We start from the raw sequence: 8283 nt of genomic DNA, 5'->3' as shown, positions 1-8283 counted from the left end.
GTCATCCATAGTGAACTGAAACTAACTTCTAGCAAACTTATGTTGTTCTCCAATTTTAGAGCATTTCAGTTGTAGTTTTATTTCAGTTGAAGACACTGTATTATATGTCTGATGGTGATTTGTGTTATTGTTCACTAGACTCAAAATTACATTACCATCTCAAGTCCCAGGCTACTGCCAGTCCAGATTGACAAACAATAATCATCTATATTGACACTCATATAATCCTCTAATGGCAATGTTTATACCTTGTTATTCTGTTATTATTACCTATATGAAATATAAACACCAGCAGGTGACAGAAGAAAAAGGGAGCGAGAGAGAGACAGAGAGAGAGACAGAGGACAGAGAGGCATAGACAGAGGACAGAGACAGAGGACATAGCACAGAGAGAGACAGAGACAGAGGACAAAGACAGAGGACATAGCACAGAGAGAGACAGAGACAGAGAACAGAGACAGAGAACAGACACAAAGAACAGAGACAAATGACAGAGAACAGAGACAGTGAGGTGAGGCATAGGGATGGGGAAGAGGGAGGACAATCCTATTTAAACAGATATTAATGAGTAACATATGTTCTAGAATAGACCATTGACCCTGGTTCAGAGAAGAGCTCTGGTTTCTCATGATACGTCTGTTTTGATCATTTTCACTTCTGAAACAAACCGCTCGTCCTTGCCAAGTTGTGTCTGACACTAGATCAATACAAACACATGACATGACTTTATCACAAAGGCTATTAAACTGACTGTTGGTGACAATACTGTAGATTTCTATTTTACATCCAGATACATCTATTTTATCATTGAGTGAGGAGTTAAGCATATAATTACTCCATCTAGTATTGTAACGGTATTTAACTGTGAATGGCCTCCTTTTAACAAGCTCCCCCTCAACGTCAGTAAGACCAAGGAGCTGATCGTGGACTACAGGAAACGGGGCGTTCACGCCCCCCATCCACATCAACGGGGCTGTTGTGGAGCAGGTCGAGAGCTTTGAGTTACTTGGAGTCCACATCACTAAGGACTCGATCCACACACACCCACACAGTTGTGAAGAGGGCACTACAGCGCCTCTTCCCCTTCAGGAGGCTGAACATATTTGGCATGGGCCCCTCAGGTCCTCAAAAAGTTATACAGCTGCACCATTGAAAGCATCTTAACTGGCTGCATAACCACTTGGTATGGCAACTGCACCGCCCTCGACCACAAAACGCTATGGAGGGTAGTGTGGACAGTCCAGTACATCACCGTGATCCAGGACCTCTATATCAGGCGGTGTCAGAGGAAGGCCCAAAAATGGCAAAAGACTTCAGCCACCCAAACCATAGGCTGTTCTCCCTGCTACCATCCAGCAAGCAATAATGGAACATCGGGTCTCAGACCAGCAGGTTCTAACAACACACTCACTACACTGACACTTTCACACAAACCCACACACACATATACTACATCTGCACACACACACTACATAACACACACACATATTGACGCCACACACAAAAACACAGACACACACACACATACTTTCACATGCTGCTCTGTTCCTTTTTTACTCGTATTATTGTCCATACTGTATCTACCTAAAATACCTCGTACCCCTGCACATTGATATAGTACTGGTACTCCCTCTATATAGCTTAATTCTTGTGTATTTTTATTCCTTGTGTTATTACTATACCTTTTCTTATTTTTTAAAACAGCATTGTTGGGAAAGGGCTCGTAAGCAAGCATTTCACGGTTATGTCTACACCTGTTGTATTCGGCGCATGTGACAAATACAATTTGATTTGTTTTGCATATGCTATTCTAAAAACACTAGATAACTGGTGCAGCCTAATGAACTCATATTGTACATTGGCTCAAAGTAATAGTCCCTGACACATGAACCTGTGTATTACATGGGTCAGTTTCAAAGTCATTTCAATTGAGACTCTTAGATTCCTTTTTAGTACAAGAGCCCTAGGAGAACTACTACACTGTACCCACATCCAAACACTGGCTACTGTGTGTTCCCTAAATACTGGGGAAGATCATGAGATATCGCAGTGACTCCTGGCAGAAAGATTACAAAGCTTTAATCTTATTCTGATGAGGGGAACAAGTTCTCAAGCTCTCCCTCTGGCTCTATGCCAGTTTTTGTAACTGTATTACAAGTCCAGAGGATGTGTGCTGCTCACACACACACAGAATACGGAAGTCAGGATACACCTCCCTATCTTGCTAAGCCTACAGGGAAAGAATTATAAAAAGTGGTAATGGACATCCACACGGTCAAAATCACTGCAGAGTAATTCCATAAGGACTCAGTGCTATTTGAGCATCTACAGATGTAGGATCTTAATTTGAGCCAGTTTGCTACAGCGGGAAAATAATCATGCAGCAACAGGAAATGTGAATTATTATGTGGATTATAATTAATGTATGCATTTTTTGTTAGGGCAAATCCAGTCAAACATTTTAAAGTGGAAATTACAAACTTTTAATGCCTTTTTAAACCTTGAATACACTACAAGTTTGCATTTCCAGCTGTGCAGGAAAATTCTCACCAATAAAAGAGTGATCAAACTACGTCTGCAGTAAGAAACATCCAGCGGATTTTGCTCATAACTCCTCTACCGGGCCAGCCGGGTACAACCAGTCATTCAGGGTCTTCTGGAGACCACCATAGACATACAACTTCTGGAGAACCAGCAACTTCAAGAGGACAAGGAATTGTTGCACTAAACATGTGATTTATGGCATCCACTAGCTGATCTAATGGCTGACGCTTGAATGCATTGTAGAATTAAGGGCCAAACAATACTAGCAACTACAGCTATGCTAATTGAACCTGGCTATAGGTTGTAAATGGACAATGGTTCAGATTGTCTTCTGCGGACTTGCACGAGATAGGGTAATAGAGTTGGGGTCAGTGACCACTCATGGCTCACTCTCTCTCTCTCTCTGTCGTCTGTACAGGAAGCAGTCAGTCAGTAACATGATTAGTGTAGAGCACCATGTGGCACATGATCTGGCCTTGTTAAATTGCAGCTTTAATTATAAAACCAAGTGGCGTACGCATTTTATTCTCTAGCTCAAATGAGTAAACTGCATTTTGTCCTTAACGCCAGAATGGTGCAAGTCACCTCCCAGATGCAGTTCACTTGCACACACAATCTCTGTATACCTCCTCATCCAAAGTATTCAGGTCATGTACCCCCACCATTATGAAAACAAATGTATAGAGGCGAAATCAACTTTAGCTTGCTATACCAACATTGTGGTCACCAATGTCCCCAAATCCTCCTACACACATCATCCATAAGATGCATACTACCAGCATAGCGTTATTTTAAAGCCCACTTTGGGATTGGTTTGTTTTATGTGCAAAAGATCTTAGTTGGTTACATAATACCTTTACATGAGGGAGGTCAATGTGTCTTTCTGCATGGGCACATTCCCCTATGGCAGTGGTATTCAAACTTTTTCAGCGGGGACCCCCTGTTTTCCACCAGAATTTCTAGGGACCCCATTTTTTTCGCAAGAAATTCGAGACCACACCCCACCCCAAATCTACTGACACAACTTTAAAATCGTTACATTTCTATTTTTACATCAACAAATAACCTTCCATTCATTACATTTTCAAAATGAAAAGAAAACAATTTAGTTAGAAAATATGTATTTTTTCAAATGAGCTTTCTCAACCCCACTGCAGACGGTGACTTTGAATACCACTGCCCAGGACAATGTATTCAGATCTCTAGGGTAGGGCAACGGATAACTCACAATCTACACCTTCTGTGACCTTTTGGGGAATTAGGCCTACATAAAATGATGGCGTAGTAAGTTTGTCCTTGGAGAGTACAGTAGTATTTCACAACTTTAATTAGTTAATTATTTCAGATACAGATTTCAAAAGGTAAGCATGTTATTCTCCATCTCAAATGAGTAAACTGCATTTTGTCCATAAAGCCAGGATGGCTCAAGTCACCTCCCAGATGCAGTTCACTTACATTCACACGCACGCAATGTAATGTATACGCTGGGAGTCGGGGGAAAAAGTGCAGGTGGTGACTTTAATAATAAACGGAACAACAACAAACACGAGTAGCATATAGACATGAAACACATAAGCAATACTGTCTGGTGAAAAAACCAAAGGGAGTGACAGATATAGGGAAGGTAATCATAGAAGTGATGGGGTCCAGGTGAGTCTCATGAGGCGCAGGTGTGCGTAACGATGGTGGCAGGTGTGTGTAATAATAAGTAAACTGGTGACAATGAGCGCCAGAGAAGAGGTGCAGGAGTAGACGTAACATGCAAGTGGATGTACACACACAATCTCTGTATAACTCTCTCATCCAAAGTATTCAGGTCATTTAGGGTTTCCCAAACGGTGCACGTTTTGGTTTTTGCCCTAGCACTACACCGTTGATTCAAATAATCATCAAGCTTCGATTATTTAAATCAGCTGTGTAGGTTTAGGGCAAAAACCAAAACGTGCACCCCTTGAGGTTCCGATGACTGAGTTTGGGAATTGCTGGGCTAAATCAATTATAAGTAGCATGTTATACCAACGTTGTGGTTACCAATGTTCCAAATCCTCCTACACACATCATCTATAAGATGCATACTACAAGCATAGCCTCATTTTCAAAGCCCACTTTGTGTTTGGTTTGTTTTATGTGTAAAATATCCTAGCTGGTTACATGAGGGAGGTCAACATTATTGTGTGTGTGTGTGTGTGTGTGTGCGATATAGGATGCCACGGGTGTGCTTTTTCTCACTGGCCACTATAACAAGGACCTTTTCAAGGCGGCCATATTGTTTTGGTTGGTAGTAGTCCAGCTGAAATATTGACATAGAACCACACAGTCAGACTTACTTTCCAACCATTCGGTTCAAGAATGAGGTCAAAATGATATTGCATTGCAAAACAGTGACATGCATAACATTTCACTTTAGTGATCTTTGTCCTTTCTCAATAAGTTCTAATTTTCACTAACCTCTAAATCATAGACTTCACAAGCCTGTTACTTAAGCATTCTAAATAAGAACTCCCCTGCATTTCAACTTCAATGTTCATGTCAGTTACGCACTTACAAAGAATAGGAGTTGCAGCAGTTCAGAGAACATGGACGTGTATAAACAGACAAGTTATGCCTTCTCTAAGACAATCAAAGAGACAAAACGACAGTACAGGGACAAAGTGAAGTCGCAATTCAATGGCTCAGATATGAGACATACACTACCGTTCAAAAGTTTGGGGCCACTTAGAAATGTCATGGTTTTCCATGAAAACATACATAAAATAAGTTGCTAAATGAATAGGAAATATAGTTAAGATGTTGACATGGTTGAAAATAATGATTTTTAATTGAAATAATAATTGTGTCCTTCAAACTTTGCTTTCGTCAAAGAATCCTCAATTTGCAGCAATTACAGCCTTGCAGACCTTTGGCATTCCAGTTGTAAATTTGTTGAAGTAATCTGAAGAGATTTCATCCCATTCTTCCTGAAGCACCTCCCACAAGTTGGATTGTCTTGATGGGCACTTCCTACATTCCATACGGTCAAGCTGCTCCCACAACAGCTCAACAGGGTTGAGATCCGCTGACTGTGCTGGCCACTCCATTATAGACAGAATACCAGCTGACTGCTTCATCCCTAAATAGTTATTGCATAACTTGGAGCTGTGCTTTGGGTCATTGTCCTGTTGTAGGAGGAAATTGTCTCCAATTAAGCACCGTCCACAGAGTATGGCATGGCGTTGCAAAATGGAGTGATAGCCTTCCTTCAAGATCCCTTTACCCTGTGCAAATATCCCACTTTACCACTACCAAAGCACCCCCAGACCATCACATTGCCTCCACCATGCTTGACAGATAGCGTCAAGCACTCCTCCAGCATCTTTTCATTTTTTTCTGAGTCTCACGAATGTTGTTCTTTGTGATCCGAACACCTCAAACTTAGATTAGTCTGTCCATAACACTTTTTTCCAATCTTCCTCTGTCCAGTGTCTGTGTTCTTTTGCCCATCTTAATCTTTTCTTTGTATTGGCCAGTCTGAGATATGGCTTTTTCTTTGCAACTCTACCTAGAAGGCCAGCATCCCGGAGTCGCCTCTTCACTGTTGACGTTGAGACTGGTGTTTTGCAGGTACTATTTAATGAAGCTGCCAGTTGAGGACTTGTGAGTCGTCTGTTTCTCAAACTAGACACTAATGTACTTGTCATCTTGCTCAGTTGTGCACCGGGGCCTCCCACTCCTCTTTCTATTCTGGTTAGAGACAGTTTGCGCTGTTCTGTGAAGGGAGTAGTACACAGTGTTGTACGAGATCTTCAGTTTCTTGGCAATTTCTCGCATGGAATAGCCTTCATTTCTCAGAACAAGAATAGACTGACGAGTTTCAGAAGAAATCAGAACAACAGTTTTCAGTTGTGCTAACATAATTGCAAAAGGGTTTTCTAATGATCAATTAGCTTTTAAAATGATAAACTTGAATTAGCTTTCATAACATGCCATTGGAACACAAGAGTGACGGTTGCTGATAATGGGCCTCTGTACACCTATGTAGATATTCCATAACAAATCTGCCGTTTCCAGCTACAATAGTCATTTACAACATTAACAATGTCTACAGTTGTAACGGCAGATTTCCTCCTCTTCGTCTGAAGAGGAGGTGTAGCTGGGATCGGACCAAGACGCAGCGTAGTTATTGTTCATCATGTTTAATAACGACAAAACCGTGAACACTACAAAATACAAAATAACAAATGTGGCAAAACCGAAACAGTCCTATCTGGTGCATAGAACACAAAGACAGAAGACAACCACCCACAAACCCCAACACAAAACAGGCTACCTAAATATGGTTCCCAATCAGAGACAACGCAAAACACCTGTCTCTGATTGAGAACCATATCAGGCCAAACAAGAAACCCACATAGAAACAGACAACATAGAATGCCCACTCAGCTCACGTCCTGACCAACACTAAAACAACGAAAACACAAAAGAACAATGGTCAGAACGTGACAACAGTGTATTTCTGATCAATTTGATGTTATTTTAATGGACCAAAAATGTGCTTTTCTTTCAAAAACTAGGACATTTCTAAGTGACCCCAAACTTTTGAACGGTAGTGCATATACTTTGGATCATTGCACAATGTATGAATCACTAAATTGTCTGTCACTCCCAAACAGAAGACAACTGCATTGGTACCAATTCATTTGTAAATGTATCAACTGAAATGTCCCTGTATATAGTGTATTAAGGAATACTTAACTTTACAAGACTCACACTACTCCTTTCAACAGCAGCAGAAATGACAAATTCCAAGGGTACGTCATGAAGTTGGAGTAAGATCTTTAAGATACAGGCCCAACTGACTGGAATAATTTACCTATAGAAATCAGACCATTACAATCACACAGTGATGTTGAGATAAAACTGTTTTAACTAATAGAAACATCCCCATGTGAAGATATTTGTAAATATGTATGTATTGTATGTCTCGTCGGTGCATGGACTCTACAAGATGTCAAAAGCGTTCCACAGGGATGCTGCCCCATGTTTACTCCAATGCTTCCCACAATTATGTCAAGTTGGCTGGATGTCCTTTGGGTGGGGGACCAGTCTTGATACACACGGGAAACTGTTGAGCGTGAAAAACCCAACAGTGTTGCAGTTCTTGACACAAACCGGTGCGCCTGGCACCTACTACCATAATCCATTCAAAGGCACTTACATATTTTGTCTTGCCCATTCACCCTCTGAATGGCGCACATACACAATCCATGTCTCCATTATCTCAAGGCTTAAACATCCTTCTTCAACCTGTCACCTCCCCTTCATCTACACTGATTGAAGTGGATTTAACAAGTGACATCAATAAGGGATCATAGCTTTCACCTGGATTTACCTGGTCAGTCCATGTCATGGAAAGAGAAGGTTTTATTAATGTTTTGTACACTCAGTGTATATTATAGGTACTTAGTTTTAGTAGTTGTATTAGTAGTAGCAGTAATTGTACTATTTGTAGGCCTATTAGTAGTTATATAAAACTTTTTATGCTACTAATGTTCATTTATTTTAATATTACATTGTTATTATTATTATTCAACAGCAGTTGCCATATTATTATTGTTACTAAGTATTGCAGGTTTTAAAAAAATCATTCGGACACTTGAAAACGAGGTATATCTCAAGAGATTTCATAAAAATTACAAATAAATAAATAAACTGTAAATAACTACTGCTGTACACACCTTTCCTATTTATAGCCTACTGTCT

Source organism: Salvelinus namaycush, chromosome 34, assembly GCF_016432855.1.
Source record: "Salvelinus namaycush isolate Seneca chromosome 34, SaNama_1.0, whole genome shotgun sequence".
Classification (NCBI taxonomy): Eukaryota; Metazoa; Chordata; class Actinopteri; order Salmoniformes; family Salmonidae; genus Salvelinus; species Salvelinus namaycush.
This window is presented reverse-complemented; position numbering follows the sequence as displayed.